Source organism: Cebus imitator, unplaced genomic scaffold, assembly GCF_001604975.1.
Source record: "Cebus imitator isolate Cc_AM_T3 unplaced genomic scaffold, Cebus_imitator-1.0 Scaffold10, whole genome shotgun sequence".
Taxonomy (NCBI): domain Eukaryota; kingdom Metazoa; phylum Chordata; class Mammalia; order Primates; family Cebidae; genus Cebus; species Cebus imitator.
In genome coordinates, this window is record NW_016107325.1 from 3,836,653 (window position 1) to 3,862,100 (window position 25,448).

At 33.3% G+C, this 25,448-nt stretch overlaps 1 protein-coding gene across 27 annotated transcripts in view; it reads right to left on the reverse strand.

Annotated features, from left to right (window-relative positions):
- BAZ2B (bromodomain adjacent to zinc finger domain 2B) overlaps positions 1–25,448 on the reverse strand; it is a 334,986-nt gene that overhangs the window by 213,825 nt on the left and 95,713 nt on the right. The window contains exon 1 of one of the 27 annotated variants that reach the window (XM_017546673.2): positions 8,710–13,146. The exons of 25 other annotated variants lie outside the window; for them this stretch is intronic. The gene's annotated coding sequence lies outside the window, so the exon portion shown is untranslated. Of the gene's footprint in view, positions 1–8,709; positions 13,147–25,448 lie in introns of those variants that run through there. One more of the 27 variants, XM_017546652.2, reaches the window with a different exon arrangement.

Here is a 25,448-nt window from a genome sequence, read left to right on the forward strand (position 1 = left end):
AAAAAAAAAAAAAAAAAAAAAAATTAGATCTAGGATTCATTACAGTCTTCCCACCATGAGAAGTAATCTAAATTGAATAACAAAAAAACTTTAAAAGAAGAAAATGATAAGGGACAAAGTAGGTAAGAGTTATACAAAGGTACGGTTACTTTTAAAAAGAAGGGACTTAAAAGTTTTAAAAAGTAAGGTTCAAAAGAGACCATATTGTTTCAAAATGGAAGTAGAGATGTTTTGAAATAAAAGCAATAGCACTATATATCTGATTTATGTATGTTATGTATATATGTATGTATTTAGACATAGTCTCCCTCTGTCACCCAGGCTGGAGTGCAAGTGGCATGACCTTGGCTCACTGCAACCTCTGCCTCCTGGGTTCAAGTGATTTTGTGCCTCAGCTTCCTGATTAGCTGGGATTACAGTCATGCGCCACCATGCCCGGCTAATTTTTTGTATTTTTAGCAGAGATAGGGTTTCGTCATGTTGGCCAGGCTGGTCTTGAACTTTTGGCCTCAAGTGATCCACCCCCCCTTGGCCTCTTGAAGTGCTGTGATTACAGGCATAAGCAACAGTGCCCAGCCTATATATCTGATTTTGAATACGGGCTATTACCCAGCCTCATAGATACGTCCATCGTAAGTTCAGCAAGTTGAAATGAAAGTTGGCTTTGACATTTTCTTATCCTCTTTAAATTTTCTATTTTCTAATTTTTAGTCACAGTGACTCCTTACTTTCTTGCCAGATCAGCAATGTCAAACTAAAATCATTTAAACTATTTATCTAATTATTGAATTTGTATTCGGTAAGTTATTCAAAGTTATTCAGTTTGTTACAATTCTATGCTGTATAGACTATTGAAATTTTGCTTTTAACCGTGTGGAAACTTATTTCCCGAAAGATTTCTCCAAGTCTAACCTTTGTTAATGATTTAAACACCTTATAATCTCATTCCCAGTTCCTACTTAAGATTCAAATTCATGTTAAGGTAAATTGCCTCAGAGGTTTGCCAAAAAAGAAAAAAAAAATCCATGACCTATCCATGTCAATTTCCTCAAAACTGCTGGCTATTTCAATCTCCCTATGCATTACACACTCTCATGTATACCCCCGATGAAAAATTTAAAGAAAACTTACAAGTAGTCTTCCTTTTATTTTCAGAAATTAGTCTCTGATGTCCTAAATAATATTCTCATCAGGATGACCCATTATATCAGTTATTACCATTTATTTCCTTATTGAATCCACAAGTGTGATTCATTACTGTTTGTGATATTATATATACCTCTTAGGGAAACCTGTAATTAAGTCAAAAAGTTTACCTATATTAATATTGCTCCCCATTTCCTGGGTCCTATGACCTTATCAAGCTAGTGAAATAAGCCCTGCCTTTTGGCTTAGTGGTCCCTCACTGATCTTTGAAAAGATAGGTAAATATTGTTCTCCTAATCTATATTAAATTCCAGAATTTATATAGTAAGAGTGATTTTGAAAATGCTGAAATGACTACAGTTCTCTCACTTATAAAATATTAACATATATGAAAGAAAATAAATTGACTAAAAATAATATATTGGAAATACTTGCCAGTCAGATATAATTGAGTGATTTTATATTATAATGCAAAAAAAGCAATTAATAAATAGATATCTTAAAACTAGGCAGAAATACACTATTAATTCTAATTGCTTGTGGAAACATCCTTTTATAACATTGTTCCTACAGACTAAGAAATTCAAACTCAATGACCATGTTCTAGAAAATATTACAAACCTGAGGTTACATATAACCAGAAGGCTTAATTATTTTTCTTTTAAATTCACTTTAAGAGGTGGCTGTTTACATATACACATGTTTTCACCCCTAACACATATGGCTTTTTTTTTCTCTCTTTTAAGAAAAATATTCCATATGTGCTGAAGCCAGTATTCATTCAGCCTAATCTTTTACATTCACCATACAGTGTAACAGAATAAAATCAATGCTTGATTCAGCTATCTGAAAAACAGTTCTGTGGTTCCTCCAAAAAGTTAACATAAAATTACTATATAAATTTAAAAATAAAGACTTGAACAGATACTTATACACCTATATCCCTCAAAAGATGAATGAACAAATGTGTTATATATATATTTACATAATATATATGTATTTATATATACAAACATGTATATATGTACATTTGTATATATGTACAAATATATGTATATAAGTACATTTTACATATGTATATACGTACATATATACATATACCTATAAAATTGATCTATAAAAGGAAGTGAAATTGTGCTACATGCTATAACATGGATGAACCTTGAAAATTCTAAAGTGAGATAAGCCCAACCCAAAAAAGGACAAAGATTATATAATTCCACTTATGAAAAATATGTAAAAGGAGAAAATTTGCAGAGATGGAAAGTAGGTTAGAGGTTACTAGGAGATGGGGGATGGTGAGGGAAATGGGGAGTTATGGCTTTAATTTCTAAAAATTTTTTTGAGACAGGTCTCACTCTATCACTCAGGCTGGAGTACAGTGGTACAGTCATAGTTTACTGCAGCCTGGGACCAGTAAACTGGTCTGAGTAGCTGGGACTACAGGCGTGTGCCACCATGCCCAGCTTTTTTATTTTATTTTATTTTTGTAGAGAAGAGGTCTCACTACATTGCCCAGGCTGGTCTTGAATTCCTGGTCTCAAGTGATCCTCCCGCCTTAGCCTCCCAAAGTGCTGGGATTCAGACGTGAGACACTGCATCCAACCAGCAGGTATTATTGCTTAATGGTAGTTTCTGTTTGGAATGATGAAAAAATTTTGGAAATAGACAGTAATGATTGGTTGCAAAGCACTGTGAATGTAATTAAGGTCATTGAGTTATATAGACAAAAATGGTTAAAATGACAAATTTTATGTTACAGATGTTTTACTGCAATGTAAAAACTGTAATATATCAAAAGCCATTAAATTATATACTTTAAATGGGTGATCTGTATGGTATGTGAATTATATCTCAATAAAGCTATTTTAAAAATTAATGTTTGAAGTCCTTCTTCAGTGCTCGAAGACAGTGTTCTAGTTCCTTTTCCTCAAAGGTCATTCTAGTGACCCTTTTCTTACTGTCAACTCATAGTATTTTACTTACATATCACTCATTGAGCAATTAATCTTATCCTCCTTTTGACAGCTCTGGTGTTTTTTAATTACTGTAACACATTTAATATTTGATTATGCATTGCTTGTAAAACTAGATTAGTTGCTCAAATTATCAAATCATGACTCATTTAATATTTGTTTGTACTTTATTTACCAAACTAGATTAGTAGTAGTGCAGACTGTCAAATCAGGACCCAGTAGCTCTCCATGTTTTCAAATTATCAAAAAAAAAATTCAATTTTATACTTGCACAAATAACATTAAATTTTAATAATAAACGTTAAAGCAAACTATTCCAGAAAAAAATTAATTAGAATACTCATTCTCTGGACATTTCTTTTTTTTTTTTCCTTATTGAGATGGAGTTTTACTCTTGTTGCCCAGACTGAAGTGCAATGGTGTGATCTCAGCTTACTGCAAATTCCGCCTACCAGGTTCAAGCAATTCTCCTGAGTCAGTCTCTTGAGTAGCTGGGATTACAGGCACCCACCACCACACCCGGCTTACTTTTTGTATTTTTAGTAGAGACAGGGTTTCACCATGTTGGCCAGACTTGTCTTGAACTCTTGACCTCGGGTGATCTACCTGCCTTGGCCTCCCAAGTGCTGGGATTAGAGGCATGAGCCACTGCGCCAAGCCTCTCTGGACATTTCAATTTATAAAGGATATAACAGATTTAGCTCAGTATAATTATTTAAAACTAGGCAATAATAAAATACTACGAACAGAACATTTTTTCTGATCAGTCATTTCTTTTTCCCCAAGTGAATCAAAGACATTGTCCAATAAAACAAATTTTAAAAATAAGTGATATGCAAATGTTTAACATATACAGTACTATTTTCATGACTAAGTAGCAATACTCAGGAAATATAATTCTAATCATAAACAGAATTAATTAAAATATGAAATTACACAGGTAACTTAGTTAAAATAAAGAATGTTGTAGGGGTCAACCAACATTTTTGTTTATTTAAAAAACCTGTTTAATGATTACAGTGACCATAAAATAAGTTACACTTAAAGTTTTTATGATAATAAAATAAAAGAAAAGCTTTTGAGAAAGATATACGAAGAATGAATACATCATTTCTGTTCCTTTGAAAAAATAGCATAAAATTTTGAGAAATGTATCAAAACAACAGATTTAGTGTAAAGTTATATATTCATAAAACAGAAATACATAGACAAGGTAAATTTTCTATCTATTCCCTTAGTATATACTTAAAATTACCATTTAGATTCATATACTATTTTAATCTACAACTGGTTTTCTAAAAAAACTGATATTTCTATGCAATTTTTCTGTTTTTGTTTTTTTTTGAGTCGGAGTTTTGCTCTTGTTACCCAGGCTGGAGTGCAATGGCACGATCTCGGCTCACCGCAACCTCTGCCTCCTGGGTTCAGGCAATTCTCCTGCCTCAGCCTCCTGAGTAGCTGGGATTACAGGCACGCGCCACCATGCCCAGCTAATTTTTTGTGTTTTTAGTAGAGACGGGGTTTCACCATGTTGACCAGGATGGTCTTGATCTCCTGACCTCGTGATCCACCCGCCTTGGCCTCCCAAAGTGCTGGGATTACGAGTGTGAGCCACCGCGCCCGGCCTATGCAATTTTTCTGAATGACTTGCTCTTAAGTATCTTTAAAAACATCATAAATGTAAACAATATTAACTTATATGAAATAACTTCTATTTTGATCCAGAAGGCAAAAGGTTTAAGATTTTAAAATAATGGCATTGTTACCTCAAAAGTAAGTATGTTTCAAGGAACAAGCATGTATTTTTATTCCCTACTGAACTTGAACAACTTATATTCACTTTTACAATGAAAATACCCACTGGCATCTTAGAGAGTAATGGTCTTCCAATTAGAAACACAGCTATTTAGCAAATTCACTTGTCTAAAAAACAGCTGAAAAAGGAAAGGAAATAAAGATGGTCTCCAAGCTGATAAAAATGTATGGATTAAAACTCATTCTTCATTATTTAGAACATCTTTGTGCCCTTAATCTTTGAAGTTTTATAATTTATACATGATGCCAAAAAGTTTGGGTTGATTCCCAAGGTCACAGCATAGTAGAAAGAAAAAGATGATGATAATAACAGCTGTAATTTTCTAAGCACTTATTAAGCACTATACACAGGGATGGGAATCAGGAGTAGAGGGAGTGTCTATAATAGGTAACTGTAATGAAAGCTCTGTAGTTACTCAAGGAACAACAACAAATGGCTTGATTCCTTGATCAAGAATCTACAAACCTTATGTCCCAAGGGAATCACTGTGTTACAGTACAGAATGATGACTAACATAAAAACAAAACAAAACAAAACAAAACAAAAACTCTTTGAGACCTCAAACAAAAGTCCAAAAAATTTTTAACTTTAACATCATACATTTTTAAAATAAGAAGCATGCTCAATGGAATCTAAAGACCTGGATTTGAATCCAGGCCTACCACCTAATATATCAATGACCATAGGCAGTATTAATCTCCCTCATACTCAGTTTCTCTAAATGTAAAACAGAAATATTATTTACCTTACAGTACTATGGTGAGGATCAACATATATAAAAGCAGATAATATACAACTCATGAAAATAGCAGTCAGTGAAATACTCTGAAAACTTGACTACCCAGAATAATTTTGTTCTTTGAAGTATTATTACTTTTCAAATATTTTTACTTATTAGATGTTTAGATGTTACTTTCATTAGTAAATATGTAAAGTAGATAATGCCAAGATTCATTCAAGTATATAGTAAATGCTCTCAAATTTCACTACAAACTACCTGTTTGACTATGTAAGTCCAATTCATTCTTCTATCTCAATTTGGGTAGTTCCACTCTGGAAAGCCTTCTCACATCTCCACTTGCATATCTAATAAACATTTTGGTCTACCACATCCAAAGCCAAAGTCCTGATTCTCCATCCTCATTCCAAGCCTTCTCCACCTGAAATTCTTCCCTATCTCACAGCTGATGGCCACATCATCCTTCCAGATCCCAAAACCCTTAAAGTCATCTTTTCTCCTCTTTCCTCAATCTTACATTCAGCCCATCAGGAAATCTTTTTGGTTTTACCTTAAAAACATCCAGAATTTAACTGCTACCAGGCCACTACCTTCTGTCATTTAGATTACTCTAAGAACCTTCTAACTGGGAGTCCATGCCTCTTTACATACAGTCTATTCTAAACATAGCAACTGGAGTGATCCTTTTTAAAAATACTGAAAACCCTGGAGTGGCTCCTCAAAGTCCCCACTGAGGCCCTACATGAATAACCCACTCACTCATTTCCTTTGACAATACTTCCTCTTACTCTCTTTCTCTCCATACCATACTCACAATGACAACCATTCATTTCCCTGAGCAAACCGGTCATGCTCCTTCCTCATGCCCTCTGCCTGGAAGACTTCCGAAAGGTGTTCACATAGCTGACTTCCATTGTTTATCATTTATCTCCACTCTTACTATATGTGCCACAAAAACAGAGACCTTTGAAAGTTCTATTTACTGATATTTCCCATGTACCTAAAACAGCACACCAAAATGCAAATTAAATATGGAAATAAAATGATACATTAGATATCTCTCCTTTGCATCACCTTTAGCATCCTGTACTTACCTATATTTTATCAGTTATCACATTGTACTGTTTAGCCTATTAATTTTCTGCCTCTTCCATTAGACTGTAAGCTTCTTGAGACAAGGGATTTTACATTGCTTTATAATGCTATTGCCTGTAATTTCTTAAAATGCCTGACACTTAAGTACTCCATAATATTTGATAAAATAATGAATACAATAAAACCATCTAAATCAAATGTGTAAGCACCTTTACTATCTCCAAAATATAAACACAATGGTTAATGGTATGACACTGGAGACTGTTCTGGATTCTGAATTGTGTTTGTGTTTTCAGTCTGGCTCTGGTATTTACTAGCTAAGGACCTTAATCAAATTATTTAAATTCTTTACAATTAATTCCTCATTGATAAAATGGAATAATGGTACCTCCACCTCATGTGATTATCATGAATATTAAATGACAAAAGAATTAGCCCAGAGGTTTGCATATAGTAAGCATTCAATAAATGACATCAATTACTTGTTATTGCAAATTAAAATAGAGGCACTATTATAACTTCGATAACTTGACTAAGTTACAATACTCACAAACCTTAACCTTTAGAATCTCCTCAGAATATGCCAGTAATTTATATCCAAAATTACTGAGTTACCTAAAATTATCCCAATAAGCATTATGTGAAAGAAATTACCTTAATTCTTTCAACAAAAGTAGGATTCTTTTTACATTATCCCATTTTTAACATTCCTAGATGTTAGGTTCTATAACATTCTTCAGTAACTACTTTCAATTTTTCATAATCTTATGGTTTTCTTTTTATATAATCAACATACCTAATACTACAGCTTAAAAATTAAACATTTTACTATGTATATCACCTACACTTATATGTCCATAATATATACATATATACATTCTTCCCTCTACTCTGAACAATTTTACCTTCAGAAATAAGACTTTTGAGAAAAAGTTAAATAATGTTAAGTATATTTGTCATTCTTTATTAAATCACCTTTAAGCTTTCTACTTCCTATTTTAGTCATGTATCCAACAACATATGTATATTCCTACGTATATTCCTTTGGTAATATTATATTAAAGATTGAGCAAAACTAAGAGTGCTGTTTCAAATTAAAGAGCCAATATAATGGTGTTTCTTTTAAAGTCATAAATTTTAAAAAATTATTTCTGTCTATTGTTACTGCTAATGTTTTCCTAAGTGCAGAGTCAGTTCTCCATTTTATAAAATACTTGTGAAACTCATTTTCTTTGTAGTTTGTACCACTATAAAGTAATAAACAAACATACAAATTTTACCTAAGCACTCACACGGGCAGTAGACAAGAAAACTGAGGTAAGCAGTTTAAATGATTGTCCCAAGACCACAGATGGCGTGACGGCCAGATTTAGGATTAAAACTAAGAATAAGAAGCTCATTATTCCCTTCTTATATTCTGAATACTTAACATTGTTTTTATGTCATAAGGATCTCTTTGCTAATTTAAGAATAAGTTAATTTCATAATTAAAATTATCAACATATTTTGAGAATATATGTAAATAGAATTATGACATTTATCAAATCAAGATAAAATTTGAGTTTATCCAAAGCCTGAAAAAAATTAATCTATTTACTATATAAGTTATTTTTAAAATTTTGCTTAGAGTGCCAAAAAAGTGGCAGCTTAATATCATTATCATTTCAATGTCTTTAATAAAGCTAATTTCTTTAACCAAAACCTATAGTATGTGTATGAACTGGTTGGATTCAAGATACCAAACAGGAATACTTTTTCATTTTAAAAAATCCTCCAAACTTAAACAGTAGTTTCTATTCTAATGGTAAACTTTAACTCAGGATATATTTAGAAGAAACCTGTCTATGAAAAAAACAATGTTAAAAAGTAAAGAAAACACCAAATACCCTTGCATTTACAGGAGAAAAAGACAGAGTATAACATTAACAGCAGCTTACTGTGGAGAGTGGGTTTAATCAGGAAGTAGCCATTATCCTTTCGATTCAGAGCAGTGACAGCACTCCAAAACAACAAGCCGTGATATTTTTCACTTAAAAAGCATGAAAGAATACCTACTATTGTGTCCTAGCTTTGCTGACCCCAAAGGTCAGCATATGTCTTTTATCAAAAGCTAACATGAAACCATAATCCAAGTAAGCATTTACAATGCTCTATTTGTTGAAACACCTAAAATCTACCTAACACAACCTCTCTCTCTCTCTCAGTTACTCACAAAACATGGCTGTCTTATTCAGAGATTAGCAATTATTGTAATGAGATACTGTCGGAGAGGGTCAAATAGTACTTCCTGCAGTTTACACATCTTGATTTCCTGGTAAACAAACTGAAAGGCAGGTGGAGCACTTAGATCACCAGCAAACGTGAATGCTCACGTGATAAAACTAAGCCAGGTAAGGTTGATGTCTCAAGTAATCGTTCTTTTCTTAATTTTATTAACGTCAAACAGACAATAAAGGTTCTTCCTTTTTAAAGAAGGGTTTATTCCTCACATGCAAAAACTCACATGATAGGAATGCCTTGAAAACTGGCACTGTTTAAAAGCATGTTTCAAAAATCACTTCTGGCAGATAAACTATAAAAACAAAGAAATGCTAACAAGATTTTTTAAAACAAGTAAGAATAACTGCTTTAAAAGCCTGCTAAATATAAAGAAAAGTCTTTAAATTTCAGCTGCCATAACAAAGTACATAAAAGAAATTTCTTAGTTATAATAAGGACCAAACTTCATTGTTTTTGTGGTCAAAGCACAAGACTATATTTTTATTTGGGCAACTTCCTGCAAAGTAAGACTGCTTTATAATTTATGTGTCAGTCCTTGAAAAAAAATTCCTATGAATCAGAAAGTTTACATAATTGGAAACTATTCTCTACATTATTTTAAACACATATTTCAAAAAGAAAACAAAACTTAAAATATTTAACCTGTGAGCATTTTTTAAAACATTGTTAGTTTGAAAACTATGTTTCTTTGCCCATAGTTTTTTTTCCCCCAAATTGCTGTTTTTTTTGCTCTCTGAAATTTCCAGTATAGTTTGATGAGGGCTGACTTAAATTAATCATGGGTATGAAACAAAAAACCCAACTCCATCAAAGTGATACATTAATTTACTGCTTTAAAAATATCTAGATAATTTTGTAAAGCCACAAACTTTGCATTTATCTTTAAAATTCTATATTTACTAAGGCTAGGTATCTATGTCCTACTATTATGAACACAATAAGCTTTAATTTTAATGCAAAGAACTCTTAAGACCCCTTTTACAACCATATAATCACGTTAACATATTAAATTTATACTACTTAAATTAAGTTTGTATCTATTCAGTTTGCAAAATAAAGTTCTAATGTACCGAAATAGAAAACACAACAAAATGGAATTATAATAAAATAACAAAAAGAACACCCAGGAGAGAAGACTGAGCCAAGGGTATAGAATCTCAGAACAGGTCTTATCACATATACGTAATACGTCATGTCAAGGGGTATGTATTCAGTATCGAACCACATTAATTCAAGTTGCTAACATCACTAATCACCATCTTTACTACAATGACACATGAAATAGCAAATTCTGTGACAATGAAGTTAACATTTCCAGCTGAATTTCTTGGTCACATTAACATTAATAATTTAAATATCACAGTAGTCACATGGAATGCAAAGCACAGTTCTTATTTCCTTTATAGAAAATTTAAGATGTAATTCCTACCACATATGTATTTTTAACTACATAATTCATACACCAAAACAAAACAAGATTTTAAATAAGAAAATTATTATTTCAATTGTTTCAATGTTTTATGACTATCTTAGTTTCCTATGTGTCAAATTTAAAGCATGATGAAATGCAAACATAAAGAGGTACAGCAAATAAATATGACATTTGGTTTCATTCAAGGTGGCTTTTATCAAGACTCAGTAAGTTTTGATATTACGCGTTTACAATTCAGTCAAAAGGTAAAGAACAAATACCAGTTGGAAAAAAACTTGTGCTCAGAGCTGACAAATGAGAAAAATATATCCTTTCCTTCTCTTGGGTATATTTCAGCCTTACTTGTCCTCTCAGGCATTCTTTAACTGGACCTAGTAGTGCTACATAGACAAAAAGCTTCACAGTTAATTCCCCTGCCTTCTGGAAAGTCCAAGAAACCACAGAGATAAGTCCTCCGTATTAAGAAATATGTGCAAAATGAAGTGGGAAGGCAGAGGGAGAAACAAGAGGAGGAAGAAAGTTTTCTACTTCTTATGTGTTTGCCTTCTGCTACAATAAATAGGTGCAGCAAACATATCCCATCTTATTATATTCCATCTTATTCCAACATAATTTAAGATGACTTTCAAAACTATGAGTAGAAGAACAGAATGCTGTCTTTAAAACTAATATGAAAAAAGAGAAAATAAGAGGAAACAAGAAAGATGAGAACACAGGGTAAAACTGGAACAAAGAAACACCTATCATAAGGTCTTACACAAGTCTATGATGTGGGTGGTTCAGCTCCTTAGCAATCAAAGTAAAGTGGGAAACAAGATCAAATTACAAAATTCTCATTCTCTGTAAGATGTAATTTACAACCTCCAAAGCATTCTCTAGTACTTAAATTGAGAGTAGTTTTAAAAATAATTTTCAAAAATGCAACACTGGACCACACAATAGTTTTCTCAATAGAATCTTTACAGCAATTAAAATAAGTTTCACACGGTTTCTTTATAACGTTTTCTTAGTGTGAGCCAGTGATAACATAATGAAAGATTCCCAAAAATAAGCCACTTGCTAGGAAGTCTTCTGCAATTCTTATCTGGATCTTTAAACAAACACTAACAATTCCCACGATCTTATGTTAAATTCCATTTTCAAATTCCAAATTCATATTCTATTTTCTAAAGTCAGGTTCTTATGCCAGATGAGTACATAAAATGGGATAACCAGGGTTCCAGGATCAGGCAAAAGATAAAACATTGGTAGGGAGGTCCAGACAATTAAAAGAGACCTTTCTTTTTAACTAAGAAGAGTTCCTCTTTTCATTGGTGATCTTCCTTCCATGATCCTGCCCAGTTTGGTATTTCTAACTATAGTAGATAAATTTGACTCTGTCTTCACATTCAGTTGGCATTAATTTAGATTCATATTTGCATATTTTTAGAGCATTTACTTTTTGTTACTGGTGGAGGGGAAATACAGTGAAGTTGATATAAAGGAAATTTCCTATCTCTTATTTTATTATACAAGAAAAAACAAGATCTGTCAGTGATGTCAACCCACGTGCTACCATGGTATAATATCTGGACTCTACACTGACAAAATATAACAATGATGCATCCTGGTTTTTATGTCAGGTAAATAGGTTGTAGCAAATCATATCTTCCTTACTACTGGGTTGGTCTGTTTTCTGCTTCCCAAAGATCCTAAATGTATGTCCTCCTGCCTCCCAGATTATGCTTATGTTGTTTCCTATCTGTTCTCCTACCTCATTATCAGTTTCGGTCTCATCACTTCCAGGATGGCTCTCTCAGGCTCTATTTGAAGGGCCCATAAAACCTTTCTCTACATAATTTAGCTATATATTACTATATAATTATTTGGGGAATCTCCTTTACTAGATCTTGAAATTCCTTCTTTTATATTACCCACCATGAATAACAAAATGCTCAACATGTAGCAAATACTCTAAGTACAAATAAACTTAATATGATGTATTAATAAACTGCTGTATTTTATATTTATAACAGCTCATGTTTGTTCAACATAACTAAGACATTTATTATGACTGCATCAATTGAACCAGAAGGCAAATTTTCACCACACAGTGATTTCTGCATGGTATACAATCAACCCATATTTAATCAAAGCATGGGTTTTTCTGCTTTCAAGCTTGTCAAAATAATTTCAATTGTGAGACAACTTTTGAGAACACTACCAAAAACCAAATAGATTTTGTAAGCTACAGTCAAACCTCAAAATGACTAAGATTAAATGACAATTGTCATCCAATACATTTTGGTCCATATTTAAACTCATTACATAAAATTCATGCAGCATAATACTTTATTACCATTCAATGAATTCTTCCAATGTATGGCCACTGAAATTTATTTCTGAACTTCCTATTTTATGAAAATTCAAATCTTAGTAATCTCAATATATAATTTTGCTAATGTAAAAGGTAGTAGTCTTTAGATTTGGCATACTATATATGCTTCGTTAAAATACTTTCTTGCAATAAGGAAAACCACTCCTAATATTTAAAAATGTTAAAAAAAAATATGCTTAAGTATTTCATATTGTCAACTTAAGTCAAGATTAATTCTATTCATTAAGAAAGTTATAGGATAATTATCATGGTTACCTTATTAACTACCTTGTAATTGTTTACTTCAAAGAAAAAAAGTAGGAAACATATCCATAATACAAATCAAAATGGTTTTCGAACAAATTTAACAACAAAAGAAAGGAATGTTATTCCATTTTCTTTCTTTTCTTTAAAAACAAAATGGAAAGAGTAAGCCAAAGACAGATACAGATGTATTTTCATTTATTGCAACATAATAGATATACACAGAGCCTGTGAGAATACAATATTCATTTTGCTGCAGAAGAACAGACATTGCATAACAATGAGATTTGCTAATGAAATCAACCATCAACCTGAAATACATATGTATTAAACCAAGACCTCAGTGTCATTTTCTTTTTGCATCGTTTGTTCTTTCTTTCATTTTTTCTTGACCTTTCAGTATTTTTGTCCTTTAGATTTTAGAACTTATGGGTGAAGCAAAATCAGCTCTATATTACCATGTGTTGCTTTTTATTCATCACATTTATTTTTAATGTAAATTCCAATTGTTCTGCTTCTATCAGCACTATTAGTGTACCTTTAGAAAAAAGAAATCAATGGATGCTACCAGAAGAAACAAAGGAGGTTTATTTCTAAAGAGAATTGTTGGATCTCAGGTCCCAAAAATTTTTTATCAATATTTTACATAAATTCTATGTGAAAACTTTTAACTGCAAGGTGAGTGCTTACTTATTTAATAGGAAAATAATAATAAACATTTTAAAGTCACTTTTGTAATAATGTAATTTCTTTAGCAATTTCAACTATTGACAATTATTAAATGAAATAATGTAGGGCTAATATAATCATTAGAATAAAAATTTTTCTAAAGTTTTTAAAATAAAATAATACTTTTCTCTCAAAATGTTTTACTATCATGGTCTGCCAATGTTGATTACCAATTAATATTTGTCAAAAATAAGTAATGCTGGGAACTTTCTTAAAGATTTATGATTTAGATACAATTTTTAATAAAAGCACAAGACTATGAAAGCATTTAATGTGATATATCTTAAAAAATATAAGTATTAATGTACCCTCAGAATCAATTTATATCCTTTTGAAAGAGCTATCTATACTATACTATTGGTTGTCCATTTACACAAATTAGGTTTCTAATTCACCTGTGCTACAGATAAAGTAACAGGCTAATCTCTGGTATACAATTGCTACTAATTCATAATAATAAAGCTTTAACAAAAGCAACAAAAAGCGGTAGTTATACCAACTGAAACATCCAGGGTCAAACAAAAGATTAAGTTTACTATTACAGTTTTATACTACCTTAATGTCTAACTTCAAACAATATCCTTCAAAAATAACCAAAGGCAGTATCAATTACAATTTTGTCAGAAATAAACAATTAGACATTCCTTATTAAATGTAAACTCTGAAAGTTGCCACTGACAGTCTAATAGTTGTCAAGGCTATTTTTAAAACTTTGAAGGATGATTTTAAGCAAAAAACCACATAACCACAGAAAAATCAATCAATCTATACACAACAGATTTTCCTTTAAAAATCCAGAAATTTCTATTAAAATATCAAAAATACATCAGACTGTAGAGAAACAGACACTTTAAATGAGTATCTGTGTGACACCAAAAGCCTGCTTTCACTAGTACAAAAAAAAAAAAAAAAAAAAATCCTAAAACACAGTAATAAGGTTTGGAAGGTTATCTAGCTCATTGCTACTCAAAGTTCACAGACCAGCAACATGGAAATTATTTGCTAAAAATGCAGAATCTTGGCCAGGTGCAGTGGCTCACACCTGTGATCCCAATATTTTTGGGAAGCCAAGGCAGGAGAATCACTTGAGACCAGGAGTTAAACACCAGCCTACGCAACAAAGCAAGACCCCATCTCTACAAAAAATAAAATAATTAGCAAGGTGTGGTAGTGTGTGCCTGTAGTCCCAGATACTCAGGAGGCCGAGCTGGGAGTATCACTTGAGGCCAGGAGTTCTAGGCCACCCTGGGCAACAGTGAGACCTGGTCTCTACAAAAAATTTTAAAATTTAGCCAGGTACATTGGCAGGTACCTATAGTCTTAGCAACTCAGGACACTCAGGTGGAAAGATCACTTCAGACCAGGAGTTTGAAGTTACAGTGAGCTATGACTGTACCACTGCACTCTAGCCTGGGTGACAGAGCAAGATCCTGTGAAAGAAAGAAAGGAAAGAAAGGAAAGGAAGGAAGAAAGGAAAAAAAGGAAAGAAAGAAAGAGAGAAAGAGAAATGCAGAAACTCAGGCCCCAGACTAGACTTACTCAGTCAGAATCTTCTGTATATTAAAGTTTAAGAAGCCCTGATCTAGAAAATGCTTCAGAGAACCTACAATTTATACACCAATTTCAGTAATTTCTGACATTCTAATAACTCCTTAAAAATCCACATTAAAAGACAGAATACACAGAGAATAATTTATTTGTTGTACCCAAAGTCCACAATCTACCTTTTGCTTATTCATCTAAAGTCTCATTCATACAGACTACTGATTTAAAATTTGTGGTAGTATGAGGGATAAAGGGGCAGAAATAATATGTTTCTATAAAATATTGGAAAATATTAAATACATATAAAAAACAATAATTTATACCCAGCAAGATTTTAAATTGTTTCAGCAGAAGGGGCCTTTCTTCAAATAAAATTTGTAAAGAAGCCCAGTATGGGCTCACACTGAGATTACAGGTTCACACCTGTAATCCCAACACTTTGGGAGACCAAGGTGGGAGGATGGCTTCAGGCCAGGAGTTTGTGACCTGCCTGGGCAATACAGCAAGACTCCATCTCTACAACAATTTAAAAAATTAGCCAGGCATGGTGGTGCACACCTGTGGTCCCAGCTACTCAGGAGGCTAAGAGGGTGGATTGCTTGAGCTGGGAAATCAAGGCTGCAGTAAGCTGTGATCATAACACTACATGAAAGCCTGGGCAAGGGACCGCAACCCCATCTCAAAAACAAAACAACAAACAAACCAACCCAGGATGGCAGAAAATTAAGAACTGCTTTTGCGAGTAGAGGAGGTGCCTAGCAGATGCCAAGGTATTTCAAGAGAAGCAATTCACATGGCTCTACAGAGAACAGTCTGACTTGAGAAAAGAAAATTACTTAAGAGTCTAAAAACAAATGGAAAAGCTGTTGTACTAATCACAAAGTTTGCTATTCATTGAAGCAAGTTCTCAAGTTTATTCTGTAGTATTTTAAATTAAGAACACTGGATTAAAATTACATAATTTTTCTAAGTAAAATTGGTATTTTCTTAAATAAATCCAATCGGTGAAGTTAGAAATAACTCAGGTTACCTTCAATTAAATTATTTTAATTAGCAGTAGGCCTATCATATACAAGGCATTATGTTAAATGCTAGTAATACAGATGAATGCACAAAGTACTCTATTTATTGTCTTGGAAGAATAAAATAAATACATGGTGGTAGTCCCAGATACTAAGGAGACTGAGACAGAAGAAGTGCTTGAGCCCAGTAGTTCCAGACCAGCCAGAGCAATATAGAGAGACCCTGTCTCTAAAGTAAAGATAAATACTGATCCAGAGGGGACGAAAAAAAAAAGAAAAAAGATAAATACATGGGACATACTACCATTTATACCATAAGAGAGGTATAAAGTACTCTGAGAGCAAAATTAACGGAGGATGTCAGAAAAAAGCTTTATCAAAAAATGACATCTGAAGTATGCTTTGGAAAGTATTATAGGAATTTGAATAACAAAGATGGGTAGGTGGAGGCATCCCAAGGGGAAGGAGAACATACGCTAACGATCAAAAGCTAAAAAGCACTGGATGTATTCTGAGAATAGCTTGAGGTGACTTCCGAGTTCCCTAATAACAGGAATCACGAGTTGTTCCTTTTATAGCAGTACTACCTATAACACCCAAGAGTTAATACACAGGTTGAACATCCCTAATCAGAAGAGCAATCTGAAACTTTTGAGCATCAACATGATGCCACAAGTGAAAAATTCCATACCTGACCTTATCTGACGTGTTGCACATAATTATTTAAAATATATAAAATTACCTTCAGATTATGTGCATAAGGTGCATATGAAACTAATAAATTTAGTGTTTAGACCTGGGTCCCCTTCCCAAGATATCTCATTATGTATATGAAAATATTCCAAAATAGGAAAAAATCTGAACTCCTAAATGCTTCTAGACCCAACCATTTCAGATAAGGAATACTTAACCTGACCTGGGCAGCATAAGAGCTTGTTATTATATAATGTTTGAATTACTCAATCAATCAGTAAAGTAATAATAATCTGGCTAGTACCTAGGGCCTATGTAAAAAATAGTGGGAGAGATAATTATTTGGCTGAAAATGTACATTAGGACCTTATTGGAAATGACCTTAAATACCACACTAAGTGTTTAAATTTAATGCTGCAAACAATGGTAAACTACTCACATTAGAAATATTGATCTGGCAGTTTTAAGGAGGATGAATTGAAGCAGGAAGAAATATACAATAAGGATACTGCAATATTTGATCTCCTGAGATAATTTAGGCAAAAGTGAGGTTTTGTACTAAGGTGTGGCAGAAGAGTGACAAATGAGGAGATAAATATAAAAGTTATTCATGTATGAAAGTAAAGATAAATAATTTTTTTTTTTTTTTTTTTTTTTTTTTGGCTGGTTAGAGAAAGAAATTTAAAAACTGTATTGTAGAAGTAAAATTTATTGAACTTCAAAGCAGGCTCTATATGCAGAAAGTGGGAATACAAAAATTAAGCAAATGCCAAAAAAGTAGAGAAGAAACCCTTTATGCATTCCTCACATATATTGGTACCCTATATAGAAAGAAATTAGGCAATACATAGTAAAGTCAAACCTGGATGCAGCCCATAATACAGTAATTCTACTTCTGGATATCTCACCCAGAAAATTTCCAATACATGCAAATAAAAATTCATATATATGAATGTAAATTGCAGTCCAGAGTAAAACCTTGAAAATATTGGAAAATGAATAAATAAAAATATCATAGTATGTTTTTTTTTTTTTTTTTTGAGACGGAGTTTCGCTCTTGTTACCCAGGCTGGAGTGCAATGGCGCCATCTCGGCTCACCGCAACCTCCGCCTCCTGGGTTCAGGCAATTCTCCTGCCTCAGCCTCCTGAGTAGCTGGGATTACAGGCACGCGCCACCATGCCCAGCTAATTTTTTGTATTTTTAGTAGAGACGGGGTTTCGCCACGTTGACCAGGATGGTCTCGATCTCTTGACCTCGTGATCCACCCGCCTCGGCCTCCCAAAGTGCTGGGATTAGAGGCGTGAGCCACCGCGCCCGGCCTCATAGTATGTTTTTATAATGAAATACTATATAGTAGTTAAAATGAATGATGTAAAGCTACTTACATTAACATAGATATATATCTTTAATATGCTAATACAAACACTTGAGAGAAGTGAAGGTTCTGTTTGTACTTCTGTTTATCACTTTATTTCAAGCCAGGACAATCCTTTAGATAACAATGGATAAGTCATGAGAAACAAAAATGAATATGTCTTTGGCAGATCAATGAAGCAAGCCTCTAGAGGAGGCAGAAGTGAATATAAATTTAAAAAAATGAAGTTTTAGGTTTAGTGAGGAGGAGAAGCACTTTTTTTCTTTTTTATTTCAGAGATGGGTAGGGAAGTAGAGGGAAAAATCCTAATAGTTTTTTGTTATTTTGCTTTTGAGACAGGTCTCACTCTATCACTCATGCTGGAATGCAGTGCAATCTCCACTCACAGGTTATACAGTAAGTGTGTGTTTTATTTTTTTGAAGCTGCAAACCTTTTTCAGAGTGGTTGCACCATTTTACATTCCCACTGGTAATATATGAGAATCTGATTTCTTCATATCCTTGCATTTCATATTGTCACTATTTTTAATTTTAATTTTTTTAGACGGGGTCTTGCTATGTTGCCTAGGCTGGTCTTAAACTCCTGAGTTCAAGCAAGAGTTCAACTGTTCTAATAGGTGTATGGTAATATGTCATTTTTGTATTTCTCTGATGGCTAGTGATGCTGAACATCTTCTCACGTGTTCAACTGACATCCGTATATACTTTTTGGTGAAATGGATATCTTTTGCCCATTTTCTAATGGGACTGTTTGCCTTTTTACTATTGAGTCTTTAGGTTTTTTTTATATCCAAGATGAGTCCTTTGTCAGATAAGCGGTTTTCAAATATTTCCTCCCAGTATGTAGTTTGTCTTTTCATCATCTCAACAGGGCATTTTGCAAAGCAAACGTTTTCAATTTTGATAAAGTTCAATTTACCGATTTGTTTTCTTCTGTGAATCATGTTTTTGTATCATATGGAGGAACTCTTCACTAGGTTTTGTCTTGTAGGTTTTCACCTATGCTTTTCCAAACAGGTTATGAACTACAGGAAAAGACTGTTCAATTTCTCGGGTTAATTTTAACACTTACTGGGTATCCACTTAAAGTATTAGGCACTTAGCACAGTTACAAAGTATCAGATATACACAGCAGAAAAAACACAAATATATGTTTTTATTTCATTATTTTCAGTGTTTTGATAGAGTTATACATAAGCGCATCTGACTTATCCAGGAAGAGCTTGAGAGTGTTGTTGTAGACGACTTTTGCTCTAAACCTGGAAGCCTTCTCACAGGGGAAGGCTGTGTCAGGCAGGGGTAACAGCACTGAGTAAAGGCAAAAGGACTATACATGCTCACCTCTTGTTTGAGGAAGCATAATACCATTTAACATTTGGAGACCACTAAGTATGGGACATTGAGGCATTACTTTTAGATGTAAGCAAGAGACAGATTGTGGAAGATTTCATATTCCCTGTAAATGAGATTAAATTTTACTCTGTAGTAGTTGGAAGCTAATAAGGGAGTTTAAGTGGGTAAATAACCTGGTTTGATTTGTGATGTCAATTATATCATCACTGAGAGGATGATGAACTTGGACACAGCAAGACTAGGGGCAGAGACACCAGTTAGGGGGTTACTATGACAGCCCAGATGAGACATGATGCAAATCTACATTAAGATTTAAGCATCGTGAACCGAGAAGAAAAGATGGATTTGAGAAATGTTTAGGGGGAAAAAAGAAATGTAGTCTTTGTTAAAAACAGGCTGAGAAAGTTGTTGGCTTAAGAACAGCAGAGAAGGCCAGGCACCAGTGGCTCATTCCTGTAATCCTAGCACTTTGGGAGGCCGAGGTAGGGGGATCATCTGAGGTTAGGAGTTAGAGACCAGCCTGGCTAACACAGTGAAACCCCATCTCTACTCAAAATATAAAAATTAGCTGGGCATGGTGGTAAGTGCCTGTAATCCTAGCTACTTGGAAGGCTGGGGCAGGAGAATCACTTGAATCCCGGAGGTGGAGGTTAAAATGAGCTGAGATCACACCACTGCACTCCAGCCTGGGTAACAAGAGCCAGACTCCGTTTAAAAAAAAAAAAAAGAAAGAAAGAACAGTAGAGAAGCTATAAAACAGCAATTGATTGTAGAAAATCCTTTTATTAACCTCTAGTTAAGATGTAGGATTGTCTAATACAGCACTTACCAAAGCATGAAAAACACTAGTCCCATAAGATGTTCTTTGTAGGAAGGGTCAAATAAGTTGGAGGTTCACAAAACACATTAGCACATTTTAAAAGGCTCAGAAAAAGTTGTTAAATAAAACAAAACCTTTTCACTTTAAAATTAACTCTACGTCTTCCATACTTATTTGACTATGGAACATTTTTTCATGAAATACTCCATAAAACCAATGCTCTACCAAAACTACTTCAGGAACCACTGGTTTGACAACAATGTGTGATTTGATTAAGCTTAAAGAGCATTTTTTTCAATCTTCTCTTTAAAAAAATGACTTAAATGTTGATTTCTATGAAATCTCTCTGGCTTTCTTTGTAACTCTCGCTCATTGCTCACACAACTCTAGCCATCCTGATTTCCTTATTATTCTTGGAATATGCTAAGCACAGTCTCTCTCAGTGTCATGGCATTTACTGTTTTCTTTGGAACAGTTCTCACCTTGGTATCTACATGACTCAACTCCCTCACTTCCTTAAGATCTCTGCTAAATTGTTATCTTATTAGAAAGGTCTTCAATGGCCAATCTGTAACACATACTAATTCATACCCCTGGCTAATTCATACTCATGACTCTTAATTTGCTTTACCTTTCTCCCAAGAGTTAGCTGCCATCTAATATACTACATATAACTTATTTATCTCTTTCACCGATAGAATGAAAAGCTCTATGAGTACTGAGTGGCTGTTTTGTTTAGTACCTTATCTTTATGACATGCATGTAACTAGGCGCTTAATAGTTGTTGAATAATTTAGTGATCATCATATAACCTCTATCTGAATGTGTTTATATTAAAGTAGATAATGATATGTAGGTAAAATAGCTATGATAAGTAAGTAAAATACCTACACATCAACATATTCTTTGATAAAAACAGTATTTTCACTTATGATTTTATTGTTCATATTTTTCATATCCACATTCAGTGTGAAAGATCAGACCAGTTTTATCCTTAAAAAACTGAGGATTTTGGAAGCTTTGAACTCTAACTTTTCAAACTTTTCTCTTACTCAAAAACAAATATAAAATTGCTACATAATTGTATCTTTAGAAAATGCACAGACATTTTAGTATAACTTCTTACATTTTTCTTTAGCACTTCCTTAGACACTGGCTTGCAAAGAACTACCTATAATATTGAATGTAGCAACCTTTACCCTCTAAAACAGAGTCACTTTCTTTTGTGATGTACAGTGATTTCTTTCTATAACTTTTGCAATTGTCAAGTGCTTTCATAGGTTTTAGGTGTGTAATGTCTCAACTTTTAATTTTAACCATGACTTATTACTCTTCAATATAGGTCAACTGTCCAATTGAACATATTTCACATAATACTCTCAGAGAGTGACATATATTCCCCTTAAAATTGAAAGAAACGTTCACTGATAAATGCAGCAATTTTTCAAATTACCTCAGTATACAATCTACAAACCCTTAAATATTTTAATGTGAAATGCAATATTTCTAAAAGAAAGGACTTTTAAAAATACCCATTTAAGTCAACATAAGATATATACTTTAATTGGTTCTGATTCATATAAAATATTTATTGAGGAAAAAGATAGAGTTATGCATATATAACTTTATAGCTCAGATACAGACTCTCCAGTCAACAAAATTTTTCTATACAACAATATATTAATAGCAAATTAAGGCCGGATGCTGCAGCTTATGCCTGTAATCCTAGCACTTTGGGAGGCCGAGGTGGGCGGATCACTTGAGGTCAGGAGTTTGAGACCAGCCTAGCTAACATGGTGAAACTCCGTCTCTACTATACAAAAATTAGCCAGGCATGGTGGTGCCCGCTTGTAATCCCAGCTACTCGGGAGGCTGAGGCAGGAGAATCACTTGAACCTAGGAAGTGGAGATTGTAGTGAGCCAAAAACTCACCACTGCACTCCAGCCTGGGCAACAGAATAAGGGTCTGTCAAAAAAAAAAAAAAAAAAAAGGCAAATTAAAATGAAAATCCTGAATTCTTCCCAATGAAAATATCTGCAATTGAAAAGTAAATAAAAGTCTCTAAAATTATTATTGTCATTATGCAGCTGTCATGAATAATTAGGTGTATTCTGTGGTATTGTAAGTTTTATTTAAAGAGAGTTTTACTTTCATAGCTAAAGCTATTTTATAAGAAATTACAATTTAAGAGTCATGAACTATCTAAGGGGTCTTAGCTAAGTCACCATCTCTAACCCTTAATTTTTTCATCTGGAGAATGAGTGAACTGGTCCAGGATTTTTAGCACACTGTTAGGCTTTAATATTCCGTGATTCTAAAAAAACTTTTTTTCAATCAATTTTTTTTTATTGAAAAACATTAGATGTTTTTACTCTTGCAAACCAACTGAGAAATATTTGATACAAGAAATGCACATTCCTTCCACTAAAAGCTTACTTCTTTAAAAAGTAGATAATAAAACATATTTATGTTTCTTTATAATGAAACACCTCAATTTGTACTGAAATGTGATGATGACTATTTATCTACTTTAGGTGAATAAAAGCTGAGAACAATTTATTAGACCATGGAAAAGACTCCTGCATACTAGAAGGTCACAGCCTATGTGCTGAGCTGCTAGCAAAACATCTACGTGCTCCAAAGATGCCATTTTTCTTCCATGACAAAGACTCCATCTGCCACCAAGCCATTTACAGCCTCCAAGTCAGAATATCAATGATTTCCAACCATTCTGCAAGCCTGCTTTCACCTTGACATCACCTTTTTAATACATCTACAGCCGATGATACATATATCCCCAACAACAAGCATGAATCCCATGCTTTATTCACCTGAGAGGTATTTAAGCTGCTCTCTAATGTACCATTTTTATTCATGCTGAGTTGTAAAAGAATTTTAAAGTGTGTATATTCAATTATCCATACACTTATATCTACTTTCCTATAATTCCTTTTGCTTTATGTACTTTAAATCAAATATATTCATAAAACTTTAAAACCTAAAATGACTGTATTAAGTAGTTTTCAATAATGGCTTAGCAACTAAGACAACAGAATTACATTATATTTCCATTTAACAAAATCGGCCACTAAATTATTTTTTATAAAATATTTCCTTAGCAATTGAAAACATTAAAACAATGAAGAAATACTGACAACATTTCTAGTTTTGTACTCTAATCAATGTTCTTAACATTTTAAACAAGTGAAACCCATTTACATAGCAACAAAATAGAACCAGAGGAATTTTTCAATATTGTCAAATGCTAACTACCAAGAACTATTAAAAACACTTCTTCCATCTCTTTTAAACAAAAGCAGTAAATCCTTGGCTATTAATATCTGTACAAATGGCAATAAAGTCTTACACTTTTATCTGAAAGTAATTGTTCTCTACCAAATAAATAAAAATGAATTAAGGTCTACTAGGTGCAAAATATTAAGGGGAGCACAAAAAAGTTTAAAAGAAGACTCATGGCCGCAAACTGAGGAAATAATAAATGCATTCATGAACAAGCATCTAAGGATAATGTACTTTACGGTGACAGGAAGTGTGTTACATAAGAAGAAATTTTGGAATTAGAGGTTAGGGACTTAAGTTTACTTGCATCTCTGCCCTGAACTCTCTAAGTACTTATGTTAATCATTTAACTCCAGGAAAACCACTTAACTGTAGTTAAGTGACTATTATAAGCAGTATCTAATGTCTTTTTCTGCTCTAGCACTCTATGATAAAAGGATTCTGTGTCAAGATGTCAAATGATTACACACAATACTTGGACCCAGATTTTACAAATCATATTCCTTTTAGGTAGGCATGGCCAGTACAGAGAAGGAAATGAGATTTGAGTTGGGTCTCCAAGAATGTGCAACATTAAAATATATATGGAGAGGCAGAAAAAGAATCTCCCAGAAAAAGGAAATAGCATAAACAAAGGTGTGAAAAAAATCATTACTTTAGATGTGTTTATGCGGCAATGCTATCCACAAAAAGTAAGGAGACATGATATTGGAGACAGAGAAACTAGAAAGTAAACTAATATGGCAATCTAAGCATGAGCTGATAGAGTGATGGCAGGAATGAAAGGAAAATAAAGGATGCGAAAGATATCGAAGATAGATAACAGGCACTTTTAAGTTTTGATTATCTGAAGCCAGAGAAAAGAGCAATCTAAAGTAATACCAAGAGTTGATATCTTGTTGTGGGAAATGGTGATACCATTAACAGAAATAGGCCTGATACATAATCCTTTTTCTAAAACAATACATAAAGAAGAACAGAATAAATTAAGAGAAATGAAGAAAGTCATCTCCAGTCGACTGGATAAACAATGAAATGAAGGCAGAAATAAAGATGTTCTTTGAAACCAACAAGAAAGAAGACACAATGTACCAGAATCTCTGGGATACATTTAAAGCAGTGTCTAGAGGGAAATTTATAGCAATAAATTCCCACATGAGAAGCAAAGAATGATCTAAAATCGATACCCTATCATCAAAATTGAAAGAGCTAGAGGAGCAAGATCAAAAACACCCAAAAGCTAGCAGAAGACAAGAAATAACTAAGATCAGAGCAGAACTGAAGGAGATAGAGACACAAAAATCCCTCCAAACAATCAATAAATCCAGGAGCTGGTTTTTTGAAAAGATCAACAAAATAGACAGACTACTAGCCAGATTAATAAAAAAGAAAAGGGAGGCCAGGCGCGGTGGCTCAAGCCTGTAATCCCAGCACTTTGGGAGGCCGAGGCGGGTGGATCACGAGGTCAAGAGATCAAGACCATCCTGGTCAACATGGTGAAACC